Genomic DNA, 14,620 nt, shown 5'->3' on the forward strand with positions numbered 1-14,620 from the left:
GCTAAGCTATCATCCATCGTCACTCTTACCTTGTTGGAGGTTTGGATATTATTTTTCTCGCATTTATCCAAGATGTGTTGAGAAAAAGGCGGTACTTGAGAGAGATTTCCATTCAAGGAGTGAGTTCTTACCGCCATAAACTCTTCTCTGTGGTCAGCTTTGACATATAGTCATCCTAGGTATCACTTGGATCACTTATGAGTTATTACATGCCATTTAACAGGGTTACTTTGTAAGTGAAAGTAGTTAGTTATGATAATAATAGATTAGCAATTGTTATACTACTTTTTTACAGATCTTTATCGTGAGACGCCTCTTTGGAGACAACGGATTTATATATGTGAGTGCGGTTTGCAATTTAATATTTTAATAATAACTTTAGTAAAGTATATAAAATTACACGAATTACTTTAATATAATTTAAATATGAAAAAGAACTGATAGACAGTTGGGAAACACCGTTTCTGTTTGCTATTATTCTATTAAGTAAAGTTCGTTAAAGATTTTTGGCTGGAAGCAATTATGTGGAAGATTTATTGCTTCTGTGGGACCGACTTGGCTGGCGAAGGACCCTTTTTTTGTATTCAGGTAGGGAGATGTATCTCGTTTGACACCGATTTGACACAAAAATTAGCACAAAATTTTTCGAAATAACTGATATAAAACCGCTTTTTACGACCGATTTGCTGTTTATTTTTACACTTAAATTATACTAGGATGCAATTAGTAAAATAAGTGATTAGATGGTTAAGTTAAATTTCGTGCAATAGCCGGGTTTAAGCGAGTAATAGCGGGAGGAACGCAGAAGCACGTCCTCCTCACATGACACGAAAGACCGAACTCCATATATTAATATATCACCTGCAAATAGATGAATTTTACACTTATTAACTACCCTAACAATATCGATAATAAATAATTGACATTTCATAAAATAAATACACTTCTGATATTTTTTCAATCCATCGTCAATTCATTTTCATTAATAAATTGACATTGTTGATTGGACTCAAATGGAATTTCATTTATAAATTTGCGTTCATTAAAAATTAAATTTCAATCAATCACCGCGTACTTCAACGTGGCTTGACACAATTTATTTCAACCAAAATCGTAATTGAATAAGCGATTTTTCCAAATAAAAGTCATCTTGAAGGCAAAATATAAATTCAATTTATTCAGAAAGCATTCGACATTTCGACGACGACCCGATTGAGGAGAAAAAATTGCATTTCTGAGACTGCCGAATGAGATTAAGTCAAAATCCCAATTAGAGCAGTTACCCAGCATAGGTACCCAGTCGAATATAAAAAAGTAAATGTCGACGTTTGGAAAATGTGGAAAAACCTTACGCGGCACATTGAAATGTCAAACGTCGGGCGTTTTCGTCACTTGATCCCAATTATTGTCGGCGACATTTTAATTTGAATCTATTTTTGTAGCAATTAATTTGCAACGGGGCACATCAACTCAACCAATGCCAATGTAAAACAGTAATAATTGTTATGTTGAATTAATTGACTGGCAAGGGTAAAATGTTTACAAGAACTAGTATGTTTATTTTTATATGATAACACCCATGCTACCTACGATATACATATACGAGTATTATGTATTCACATTATAATATTACATTACCATCGACTACCGGTACGCTAATGTTGGTTTAAGCGCTGAACTAGCGAAAATTGCGTGACGATACTACAGGTAGGTGCGTTTTAGTTTCGACACACAAACAAGCAATAAAATCGTAAAGAAAAACGCTAATAATAAAATCGCATGATTTTATCCTGATCTAGCCATACCGTGTTATTTTGCCTCGTTAGCTGCTATCGATCCAAGTCGTTAACTATTAAAAGGAAGTTAAGTTTTATCGCCATTGGTGAGCCATATGTAAACCAATATGCTATTTTCATTCGTGCTAAATAAGATGTTGAACACAATCCTGAAAAGTCAAGATATTTTTTTGGCTAATGTACATATAATGTTACAATCGAAGGGTATTTTCAGTTGTAATATATTACAACTGGAATTTTAGATCATTCGTATTCGAATACAATTCAACTAGTAAATTATATCTCTACAAGCGCAAATACACTTTCAACAATGTGCGCCAGTTGTAATAAAATAGTTGAGTTTTGACTGTTCTAATGGTTTAGAATTCAATAATGCGTTAATATTTGGTAGATATTTGAGTACCGTATTACGATAACTCTAAGAATGTGTTCAAAACAAAAATGTGACTTTCCAACTTAATTTATTAGCCGAGTGACATTTTCACGAATGACAAGCCTCTCCATCTACCCTGGTACGAATACCAGTAACTTATAGTTGAATTGTATTTTCAGTTGTTATATATTTTGACCAGTTGGAATGTACATAATTCGTCATATGAATCAACTTATGTAGGTTAGACGAAACACATTCCATTCCAACTGAAAATACACTTCAACGTTAGATGGAATATATTCCAACTATTAAAATATATATTACTGAAAAATACACTTCAACTGAAATATATACATATAAACATACACATATATAGGTTTTGATATTTGCAATTTTATACTTTTTGAGTAAAACTCTAATTTTTACAAAATTTTTGACTAAAAATCTATGATTTCATACTTTGTTAGGTCAGCTTATTCAATACAATTGACATAAGATTTTTTTCTTATTACTTATGACGGATCTTCTGTTACCTTTTCACGGATCATTTCAGGATGCATACGCGGCTTTCTACCACAACTCATTAAAAAAGTAATAAAAAGCCACTTTTTTTACTCTCATCTACCTTACTCGCATATGAACTAAATATTAGAAAGTTTTATACTTTTTTCTATTCTTTTTTTAATTCATTATTTTTTGATAATTTTTCATATGCAAAAAACCACAAAACGTTTTCCGGTACGCCAAATCTATACCAAAATGTCCCTTTGCAAGCCCAACCCCCTATTCTTTTGGTAATATTTTATCCTTGTACTGACATACATAGGTGTGACAGTGGTCGATTACTTTGATTCCCATATTTGAAGAATTACAGGATAAACTTGTCGAAATAATAAGATCGTGTGAAATAACAATGGCGTGAAGATACGTCTCTCACCGCTAGAGTCCATTTACGCATCCCATGACACACTTTTTAACTGTGTTTTACTATAACTTTTGGAATTTCCGATAAGTCGAAATATTAAGACATCAAAAAATTATATACTTTTTCTAATTCTGTCCAGACGGGCTATAACGATTAGAAATCTAAAAGGCCACATCTGGACAAGTCAAAATGATAATACTACTACTATGCTACAACCTTGACACCCTACAAATCCCCAAAGTTGAGGCCCTGACACAATGGCGCAACTTTTAAGTACTTCTTTAAAAAAAACTTTTATAATGATTATTTTCAATGAAAACAATGTATCTAAATTAATTTTTCCTCATTTTATAACACTGAATTGGTTCATATTAAAGTTAATATATAATGCTATTTACATCTAAATGTAATTCAACGATTATTCTCGCTTGACGAGATTTGCGTCTCATTAAAATTTCGACCCGTCGCGTCTTGTGATTTTCAAGATTACGATCCAGACTATTTAATATTTAAATATATACCTGAGCTATTCATTTAGTCTACCGAATGATCGGTATGTCTCGTGTCAATATCAATATATAATTTCTTTACACTATAATATTAAGTTTTGACGTTGAAGAATGACAAATCAGGTGATATTAACTTAATGAAGATTGATTCGCAATGATTGTGAAATATTACGATAGAAGAGCTTTCCGATCGGGTAAACGTCGGAAAAAGTTTTAATGGGTTAACCGTATTGATGGGATAAAATACACGTGAAGCCCTACTATAGTACCCAAGAGACTTTATAGACCCGATAGACCTAAAGGCAACACAATAATCGAATTGTGGGATACGTTGTAAGCACATTATAAAAGACCTCCCTCTTGTGAAAGCTTGAGAATATCATATTGTTAACCACATAATGTAATTGAAAGTATGTACATATACAATATTAACTTTCGACGGACATTCAATTTATATTTGTATTCTAGTAGGTACGTTATATTAAAATATTATAGCTTTTAACTAGATTACTATTCAGAATCTTATATATGTGATTGGTAATATCAATTACTTATAATATACGTCATCATTTATTTGTAATGTATCTTCCTGCCATATTTATATATCGTATATGAAAACTATAGGTATGGTTAGATGGTAGGTATACATATTTATGTAAATACATGTGTGTTTATCCGATGTTTTCCTTTTAGCGTATTGTAATATATGATGATGATTCTTCAAAAATAAGTGAAAATTCATTGCACGCGCCTCCGATTTTTCCCGGTGCGAATTTTTTCTGTGAAAATTGACCCTTTTCACCCTCAGGTTTTCCGGGTTACCCTTCGCCATCCAGCGATTTCACAGCACTTGACCGATGTATCCGCATTTTATTTTTTCAGCGACCGCTTTTCTCACCCCGATCTCACTCATCTCCCCAGTTGACGATGAAAACGTCAGAAACAACAGGAAAATTTCGAATGTTCACCCTTTCCCGAAAACGAAACTTTCACCTCGTTGAAATTAGCTTTTATTATTAATACTGAGATATTCCATCGTGTTATTTAATTAAATTTATTGCAGGCAAAATTTTACGCGGATCATTCGTCAATATCTTATCAAGGGAGATTTTTTTTTCCTCTGGAAAAAGTCTCTCAATTACGTCTCGCAAGGAAATTCGATGCGGATTTTGTGAACTTCTCCCCTTCGAAACGTGATTCGATTTACCGTCGATTAATAACCGCGAAATTTTATTTCGCATTTTATTTGTTCGCTTTAGGCGAAATGTTGGGGGTTGGGGTGGGATTGTAAAGAGAGTGAGTGAGAAAGAGAGAGTCGCCTCCTTCATATTTCCAATTACGGACGCGTTTCACTTTGCTCGGCGTCAATTTAAATGCAAATTTCCCGCCGAGGAAAACAAATGTGGCCGAAAGATTTTCCACGATTCTACCCCGACGTCTTCAGAAAACGCGGCGTCCAATTAAATCGTGGATATAAAACCAGTAAAAATACACTCCGGACTCTTACTTCACCGTCTTGCATATTGTACTAAACTATTTATACCGCAAATAAACTGTATTTTTAAAAAGTGGAAAAAGTTCAATTCCTCATAGGATTATAGCAAATATATATTTATAGTAATCTTTTCCATTACTTCCAATCTATTATTCAAATTCTTTAAAAACAAATATACATATTTCATTGATCAAAAAAACTTTTGAACTCCTCGTATCTACATACATACATGTCATATATCGTTGTATAAAATTTAGAATAATATTTCTAGCATGCATCGTAAACGGCGCAGTTTGCAAAGTGAGTCGTCATACATAGTTACAAAGTACATACATTGCATTTTATTTTTATTTTTTTAAGTACACCTAATCAAATATAACGGCTCATATATACATATTTACGATACTGACAGTGCAACAGTTATTTGTTACTTAAAATTTCTATCCCTAAGAAGCGGCATTTCAAATTGTTTTTAAAAGTGCAAGTAAAGGCACATACAACGCAAATCACGAATGAAAATCATTTTGCATATGTGGCACTTGCAACGTTATGGTTTGGTATCCCTCCATTGTATGTACTTCAATGTTCCCTTAATAAAATAGTAGAATAAGTAATTCCCATAGTATTACTTCATATTATTGCTTCTTTTCCTTATGTACATTTTATATACTATTTTTCTTTTGTTCAATGTGAAACCATGAATGGGATTTAAGGATTTTATTTATTCTTTTAATTAATTTTTTCACCTGTGTTCATTTTTTATGTATTTTACTCTATTTTATTTTTTGTTTTTCTTCTCTTTTTCAAATGTAGACCATTGTGTTGCATTAGGCTCTTCCTGAAATGCTACAATGGTCCAAAACTATAAATAATATAAATATGCATAAGTTCATGTTCATTTACGCTTGCCATCACGTATAAAATTCGGTCATGAACTTATGTAATCATTCAATTTATTTATTTATTATATCTGAATTGAATTATAATATGCTATTCTATATATGAAATGAGCCGCTGAAATATAATAACAATCCATTTTTTTTTTCAGTGCCAACTCTTATGGATTTGCGACATCTGCTGATAAGACGAGTCATACAAGGTAAGATTTCAACACGTCATTCATTCTCTTAGATGTCATCTTGTATCAAGACTAAGACTGTATCCAATCGCACACCTGTCGCCCTAAAAACGTCTAAACAGTTTGACCATCCGCCAACCAAAGTCAAATAACTTATTAAAATAACGACGGATTGTACAAATATCGCCAACATGTTACATTCCACAGACAGTGATGGCTGACAGTTGTGTTAGGACTGTCTTTCACGTTGATTATCTTATTATATTACATTTTTGTATAATATGATCTACCATCCTGTCGGTAATATAGGAATACCTTCGCCGAATATAATCAAATTAAAATTATTCGTCCCTCGCCTCGAAAGCGCCTTTATGACTAAATTTAATATACTCTTGCGCAAGAGTCTTTTAATGACTCCAGGGGTTAGATGTTGTTAATTTTTGGAAACTTTTTGAAGAATTTCTTGAAATTATGCCGGCTGAAAGCTTTAAGTGAAAGCGTTCTGACGTCGTCCGTCAGCAAAACGTTCGATTTGCTATTATTCATCGTTGAGATGGATTACGCTTCAGAATCAGAGCGCAAAATTTGCTGCCGAAAGTAATTTCAATACTTTGACGTTGAACAAATTCGCTCTTGATTTTTCTTGCCTTCCGTACAGCGCCCATTATCGCTTGTATCTACGTGTTATTTTGTTTGGAAACTAAAAGCGCAAGTTTTGATTAAAAATGTCTTATTTTTGTCTGCTTTGTGTATAAGTAGCGAGTTTTGCTTTACTTTTCTTCGATGCTAGTTTCTTTCGAAGTTTAAAAAACTTCCGCATCAATTTACATAATAGTATCGTAATACATATATACATATTTACATGTATATAAGATGTATTAACGCTCATCTCAAATTCATTTGACTAAGAGTTTTCAGTATACAATATCACAACAATTATTATAATTAACTCAAAATAATACCAAAAAATACATATGTTTATACAAAATTTTCATATATTTCAATATACACATGTATATATATTTCAATGTGTTCGATCATATTGCATATGACGCAACTAATTAAATTCAAAAATACAATTTTAAACTCTGTGTTTTATCAATTGTCTAGACACGATGTCTCACTTGTTATAGTATTTATATCTCGCTATTCATTCAGAATATTGTATGACATATAAAGAAAGTTTGTACCAGTACAGCTCAAACCGGTAACTGCACGTAAACAGCAGTACGAAAAATTCTCTTTACTACAATATATACGTATATAGACATTCATATGTTCCGTAATGTGTTTGTGACGTACTGAAACAGCAGCAACCGACACTATCTATTCATATTATACAGCAGTACATATCACCAAAACGTTCATGCGAGAAATATTTTCGCATGAAGAGATTTCATAGTGGCAAATGTACGCGTACTGTCAAAAGTACGCATGCGCATATGAATATTTTAAGAAACGTCATATTATGACAATATTTACTCAACGATACGCTAGCAATATTGCGCCGTATCGTAGTAAACGTGCCGAAAATGGACGGTGCTGTATAGTATGAATAAAAGTCGTATTTTCCGTGCACTACTGTTAACGTACAGTACTGCATAAGATAAATAATCTTTTTACGTAAAAAATTATAAGGAAACAGGAAAAATAAGTATTATGTTCTTGTGAATGCTAAAACATTTGCAAGACATTTATGGACAAATTTGCAGCATTTTATAAATCAACAAATTCGAGATGCTGTAAACTATAAATTTGTGAAAAATATGACAGGGTTGCCAATTTGTTGGAACTATTTCAATGAAATCAGATAAATTGGCAATTTCTGGAGTGACATATCCGACGTCTGGCCAGCAGCACAACCAGGGATTGAACCCGTGACTACACAATTAAAAGCATTACATGCTAACTATTTATCTATGCTAGTGGTTGATTAATTTTGATTTTTATATTACAATTTTGTTTAAGTGTATTTAAACCATAATAAAAATAAAGCTCAAAAAATAAAAATAAGCTTGACGTTATTGCGTGTAGACGAGGATTCTTGCTATCAATTTTTGACCTACTTACGGATACACCCATCAGTTTTCTTATAATCTAGCACACATAAATATTTCCAATGACAATACAATATTCTGCCATTATAAAGTCGTTGAATTACCAGCCAATGTTGTTAGAATCTACATTATGTATTTTAAAAAATGGTATAGTTTTACTTGGCCAACATATCAATACATGTTTTCAATATGATTCCAAATTTTCCTGTCATGAAAATATGTACATATTTAAAATTTCTTCGTTCACATAAACGTGTTTATGAATCATTTTTGAACGACTTGCGACCTAAATATGAGAAAATTGGCATAGCTGAATATCTCACACACTACTTTAAATTACATGTTTATGATGAGCACTCGACATGCTTGTATATCTTCGTGACTGGCAATCAACGTCTATAATCTTGTCATAAAATTAGCGTGGATTTTATGTGTTATACTGCAGGAAGAATACGATGTCACCACTTTGCGTTCGTCTGTGGGTATATGAAAAAAAATTCAATAAGCACTGGTTGGCGACTCAATACTACAAAATCAGAAGCGGCAAACAAAGCAACCGCCACGTCACTACTTTTCCCCCTTTTATTCATTTTCTTTTCAAACAACGGGTAGCAGTAATAGCTTTGCGGCTATTACGGTGCTTCCAATCAACTATCCCTTCAAAGTATGATGATAATGGGTGTCGGATAAAAAGCGGCTGAATAAATTGACACCGGGTGGAAAAAACCGCCGGGAGCAGGGGATGGGAATAGGGCCAACGAAAGAACGAAAGAGGAGAAGGACAATTAAAGTATAAATTAACGTCTTCCATTAAAAAAAGGGAACCGCGTTTAGATTAGATATAATCATCCCTGCGAGTAAATCCGCTTACGAATTTTTTTCTTCTCTTTCTTCAACATTCAACTTCTGCAGGTGAAGCTGACGCCGTGGAAAAAGTTGGAGAAGCGTCGTCTTGAATGGGTAGAAAGGAGGGAAGGTGAGTTCCCTTCACGGGGAATTTTATTTATTTTAGACTCGAGCTTAATTAAGCTCGACACCCACGCTTATTTAAGCGCATAAATCTCGAAGCTTTGCCGAAACATTTGTAGGATTTTGCCTTTAATGGATATAAGTTTCGGTAAACTTAACTCTGAATGCTCGCCTTACTAATGCTACCGATTGATATTTAAACGATTGAAAAATTATTCTCGGATACTATTATATTAAATTACATCTTTCGTTTTGATTGATAGGACTTTAATTTATCTTCATGCTAAATATAATCCATAGACTCCTAGCAGGTATATACATATGTATTTACATATTAGCCGTTATATTTGAAGAGGCATAAGTCCACAATTCAACTAGTAAAATATATATCTACAAACACAAATACACATTTAATATTGTGTACCAATTGTAATATATTATAACAGTTGGATTTTGACAGCTTTGATGTTTTTACGAATGTTTTAGAATTCAATAATGCGTTCATATTTGCCAGGTATTACGAATAAGGGCACTGTGTACCGTAATGAGAATTAGTTCAAAACAAAATTGTCCCTTTCCAACTCAATTTACTAGTTGAGTGACGTTTTCACCAAAACCTAAGCTCTCCATCTAACCTGGTACCAACTTATAGTTGAACTGTATTTTCAGTTGTAATATAATATATAATATAATATTTTGACCAGTGGAAACGTATATAATTCGCCATATGAATTAAGCTAACGTGAGTTAGACGAAATATATTCCAACTGGTCAAAATACATTTCAATTCTAAACAAAATTCTACTATAACGGTAGTTGGTTACTAGGTTAGATGGAATATTTGCTAACTAGTCAAAATATATTACAAATGGAAGATATACTTCAATTGTAACATCTACACTTTAAAAACAATTACCATGTAAACACATATTTTTCCAATTTTTCATTACAAGGCGACACCTATAGCCAAGTTTGTACATATATATAAATTTATTATATAATTCAAATATAAAGTTAAATTCAAATAATGGGACAAATGAGGCTAGGTAGCCAATTTGGTAGGAACAATTAAATCAGATAAATTTGGCAAACTCTGATAAGAATCGACCGACCTGGAGTCACAACAGTGGATCAGAGCTTGAACCCGTGACCCCCTAGATGTTAGCATTATATGTTGCTGGGCCATATAAGATTTTTTAACGGTTTCATAAGATTTTGCATTTTCTACTTCCTCACATTTTTCTAGCAAATGAATCTAAGGTAAGCAATCGTCAAATATTTTTTTAAATTTCTTATATTAGAATTATCCTTATCCCAATGTTATCAGTAGCTATACGAAAACTAAGCTATCAATATTAAAATCTTATGCTTTTACTCATAAATAATGGAAAGTAATTTTGTATGATAAATTTTTTTGCCGCTTTTCTTATTTGAATATATGTATTACACATATGTATGTATATTGAAAGTTTTCATGTCAAAATCCGTTTTTGTTCCGTTCATTGTACTTATGTATGCAAACGTTTATATGTATGTTTATTTTTTTGTATATTCTATGTGAGGTTTTCTTTTAACTTTGACGCAAACATGTTATTTTGATGTTTCCCGTCAAAGGCTTCTTCTCGTGTATATTTAAGTCGGATCAGCCCTTTGCTGTGAAGCAACCGTGTGATCCTTCCATTGAACCTAGAGAAAAAAATATTCGGAAGTATAACGCCCCCGAAAAAAACCTAATTCTCATATGCGACACCCAAAAAGGACTATGTCACGGGCCCAAAAGCAAGTCTCGACCAAGTGTGAACGGATATTTTCCAACCCAATAGCTGTAAGATTGAGATTAGCCTTCAGAATCTGAAGTTACATATCAATGCCTCTCAAAACTCACTCGTGACCCAACCCCATTCACGAGGGGAAGTTGAAATTAAATAAAATATTTCCCCTTTTATATATTATATTTGTAAAATTGAATTTTCGTTTGCTTTTCGTCGACGTTTTGTCCTTTGGCCTCATTAACGATGACGACCCATTTTTCGACCCGTAGGGGGGGGGGGGATATGAAAATGAAAGAATCCACTTTTCGGACGGGACGCATCAAAGGATAAAACGAGAGGCCTTCGTTATAAAAACCTTTTCAATGAGTGCGCAATTCGCTCAATCGTCAATTTTCAAACGTAACAATAATACCAAAAAGAAAAAAAAGGTCACAACTAATCAAGCGCGAAAAATTAAACCAATTTTTGAATATTTCACAAAGCGCCGCCGTGATATAAGCTCTTTTGATTGCAAAAACATTAATTAAACCACGAAATGATCCACGATTTGAGGTTAGCTGATGAAAGTCGAGTTTTGCGTTTGAAGTTGTGTGGAGAGAGAAGTTATTCGTTGCGAAAATTGAAATCTCGCTTCAGCTCCGCGCGCGTAATATCCTTTTTTCCAGGAATGTTGGATATTGCCTTTGTCTATCATAATATGTGGTATTAAAAAATACAAACGGTTTTACTGTGTTCTGCGGAAATTAGGAATAGTATTAGATTTTCAAAGCCTCGCCTTGTTAGTGATCGAGAAAAGCTCACTAACAATTTGCATGCACGTCTCTCGGGTCCTGTCTAACTTTCGCAAATTTTCTTCTATGCCGCGTCGCTGAAGAAAATTTGCCTTAAAGTCTTCGGCAACGGAAAACTTATTATTTTAAGTTTGATAGTTTTGTTTGAAACAGCATTAAAAATCGACATTATCTCTTTTTAAGTTTAGTATATGTACTTTGCGTGTTATCCGAATCGTATTAAGAATTCTACATAAAATATTTCACTATACAGAATACTTGATGGATCAATGAATATTTTTAGGCGATATTAGAAGAGGTAATTTAGAAACTATCTAGCCATACTTATATATGAACCTTTGTAAAAAGTTTTATGGTTTTCAAGATAATCTGGATTTACCACCTTAAATTTACTATTATATTATTGCTTTGACTGATTTTATGAAGTATTTATACTATTTTAAATAAGTCGAATCACTCCATTGAAAAATTATGATAAATATCAATGGACTTCAAGCCCTTAATTTTAAACAAAGATTGATTAACAACCAATGTATTTATAATTTGAAATGGGCAGCGCCTGTGGTATGAAGATTCGCCCCTCACCACTGGAGTCCACGCAAGTGTTCTTATCATAAAAATACAAAGATAGATATGTATGTATATTCAATTTTTGAAAAAACTATCAATTTTTATGATCTTGAATGTGTTCTTTATAAATCATTCAAAGACATATACAAATGTAAAAGTATGTTATTTGATTTTTTGAATATCTTAGTTCATGTACATATGTATATATGTAGGTTACACTCGTAAGTGTATTTTCACTTTTATTGTATTCCAAATGTCATTTTAGGTCATTTATATACGAATACAATTCAAGTATAAATGACCTAAAAAAATTATATATCTACGCAGCCATATGCTCCAGTTGTAATATAACAGTTGAGTTTTGACAAATCTAATGTTTTTACGAATAATTTAGAATTAATAATGCGATAATATTAGCTAAGTATTACAAAAAATGGTAATGAGCTACGTAATAAGAATGTGCTTAAAACAAAAATGTGACTTTCAAACTCAATTTATAGTCGAGTGACGGAAAACCAAGCCTCTCCATTTAACTATAATTGAATTTTATTTTCTGTTGTAATACACTTTGACAATTGAAATGTACATAATTCGTCATACGAATCAACTTACGTGGGTTAGGCGAAATATATTACAACTAAAATTACACTTCAACTATACATAATGGTAGTTGGTACCAGGTCAGATGAAATATATTCCAACTAGCAAAAATATATTACAACTGGAAGATACACGTCAACTGTAAAATATATATTTCGTTATATGTATGTACTTATTTTTATGCCAACTACGGCAAAGTTGATTCGTTACTTTCTAAAAAGTACAAAAGGTAAAAGAAATAATAAATTGTCTACATATTTTAATTGGATTTTTGACTAAGCCCAGATCAACCTGCGACATGGAACCTGTAACGAAATAGTGCCAAAATTCGAATTGACCTAGAATAAGAGATGATCAATGACAATCCGCCAGGGGCTTGGTTTCGAGTCCAACGTCAAACAGGGTCGTCCACCCCCCAGCCTCCCTCTGGGAGACGATCCTCGCTCACAGCCTTGTATTTGCCGAGCAAACAATCCCGGGGGAAGTGGCGTGACGATCTGCCATATCGGGCATCTCGTTGGGGATTATTCTTATATTGGCCGCCCCTTATACCGGGATTATCCGGATTCATGCATAAAATATGACAATTTTCAATATGTGTGGTAATGTGTTCCCAAATCTGTCGTAATGTCAATTAAATATGTATGTATGTACATACATGTAGGTATAAAATTGATTAAGTGTTTTGGTATTAATTAAATTTCGGGTGGAGCAATCCGAAATAGTTCTGAATTCGTAGGCTTCGGTTGTATTATTAATTAATTGTCGAACCATAACATTGTGGCTAACTAAATTTTGGTCAGAGGCGAGCTTCCTATTCGTGAAATTTTCACTAGTGACCCGTAATTACTGGGCAAATTCAAATCCTGTATATGATGTGAATGCTTGCTGCGTCTTTCATGGCTGTTCAAATGCAAATGCACATCGTTCCATTACGAGCAGACGAGATAAATTTTATATTCAAATTATTTCGCATTCAATAACGTCTGCCGGTTATCATTTAATATGCAAAAATATATAAACATACTATTTTGTATATAGTATTAAGTTTATGGAAAGTTTCAAAAGGTGTTCTTAAATTTAAATAACCGTACAATCAAATATTTTATATTTAAATATGAAATGAATGTTGTACGTTATTTATTAAAAATGTTTGCAATATAAAGATACGCTTGAAAAATGTTGTTTTTCAACATGCATATATTACTAGACTTTACATATATGTTTGTATAGTTTACTGGATTTTGGCTAGTCCATATGGAGTCCTAATCAGACGAAGTACATACTTGCTCATGTTACAGAGGGCACAGAGGAAATTTCTGCGCCTTTTCTATATGAGAATGTTTGGACGTTCTTCTTTCTCATTTGTTCAATGTTAACCGTCGTAGTCATTGACGTCATCTTGAATTTGATGGATTCAATTCCTTCTTCCCTTCATTCCTCCCGGTTCTATTCCAAATTAAAGACAGCGTTATGGGACGATCCCGCTAGTTCTTTGATTTGATCAAACCATCTCTTGGAAGACCATCCTCTCGCTCGCCTTCCTTCAAGCGTTCTGGCGACTACCAGGCTTTCCAGTATCTTCACATTCTTCCTGATCGTATGGCCAAAGTCGGGAAGAAACTTATTGCAACATGTTGTAGAGAATCTCTCTGAGACTACCAGCTCTTTGAAATTGGAGATAT

At 33.0% G+C, this 14,620-nt stretch overlaps 1 protein-coding gene across 1 annotated transcript in view; it reads left to right on the plus strand.

The window, feature by feature from the left end:
* The window catches only part of LOC143918729 (octopamine receptor beta-2R-like), a 204,395-nt gene that overhangs the window by 103,331 nt on the left and 86,444 nt on the right, over positions 1-14,620 (plus strand). The window contains exon 4 of the mRNA XM_077440749.1: positions 6,147-6,197. The gene's annotated coding sequence lies outside the window, so the exon portion shown is untranslated. The remainder of the gene's footprint in view (positions 1-6,146; positions 6,198-14,620) is intronic.

The sequence above is a fragment of the Arctopsyche grandis genome, chromosome 11 (genome assembly GCF_051622035.1).
Source record: "Arctopsyche grandis isolate Sample6627 chromosome 11, ASM5162203v2, whole genome shotgun sequence".
NCBI classification, from domain to species: domain Eukaryota; kingdom Metazoa; phylum Arthropoda; class Insecta; order Trichoptera; family Hydropsychidae; genus Arctopsyche; species Arctopsyche grandis.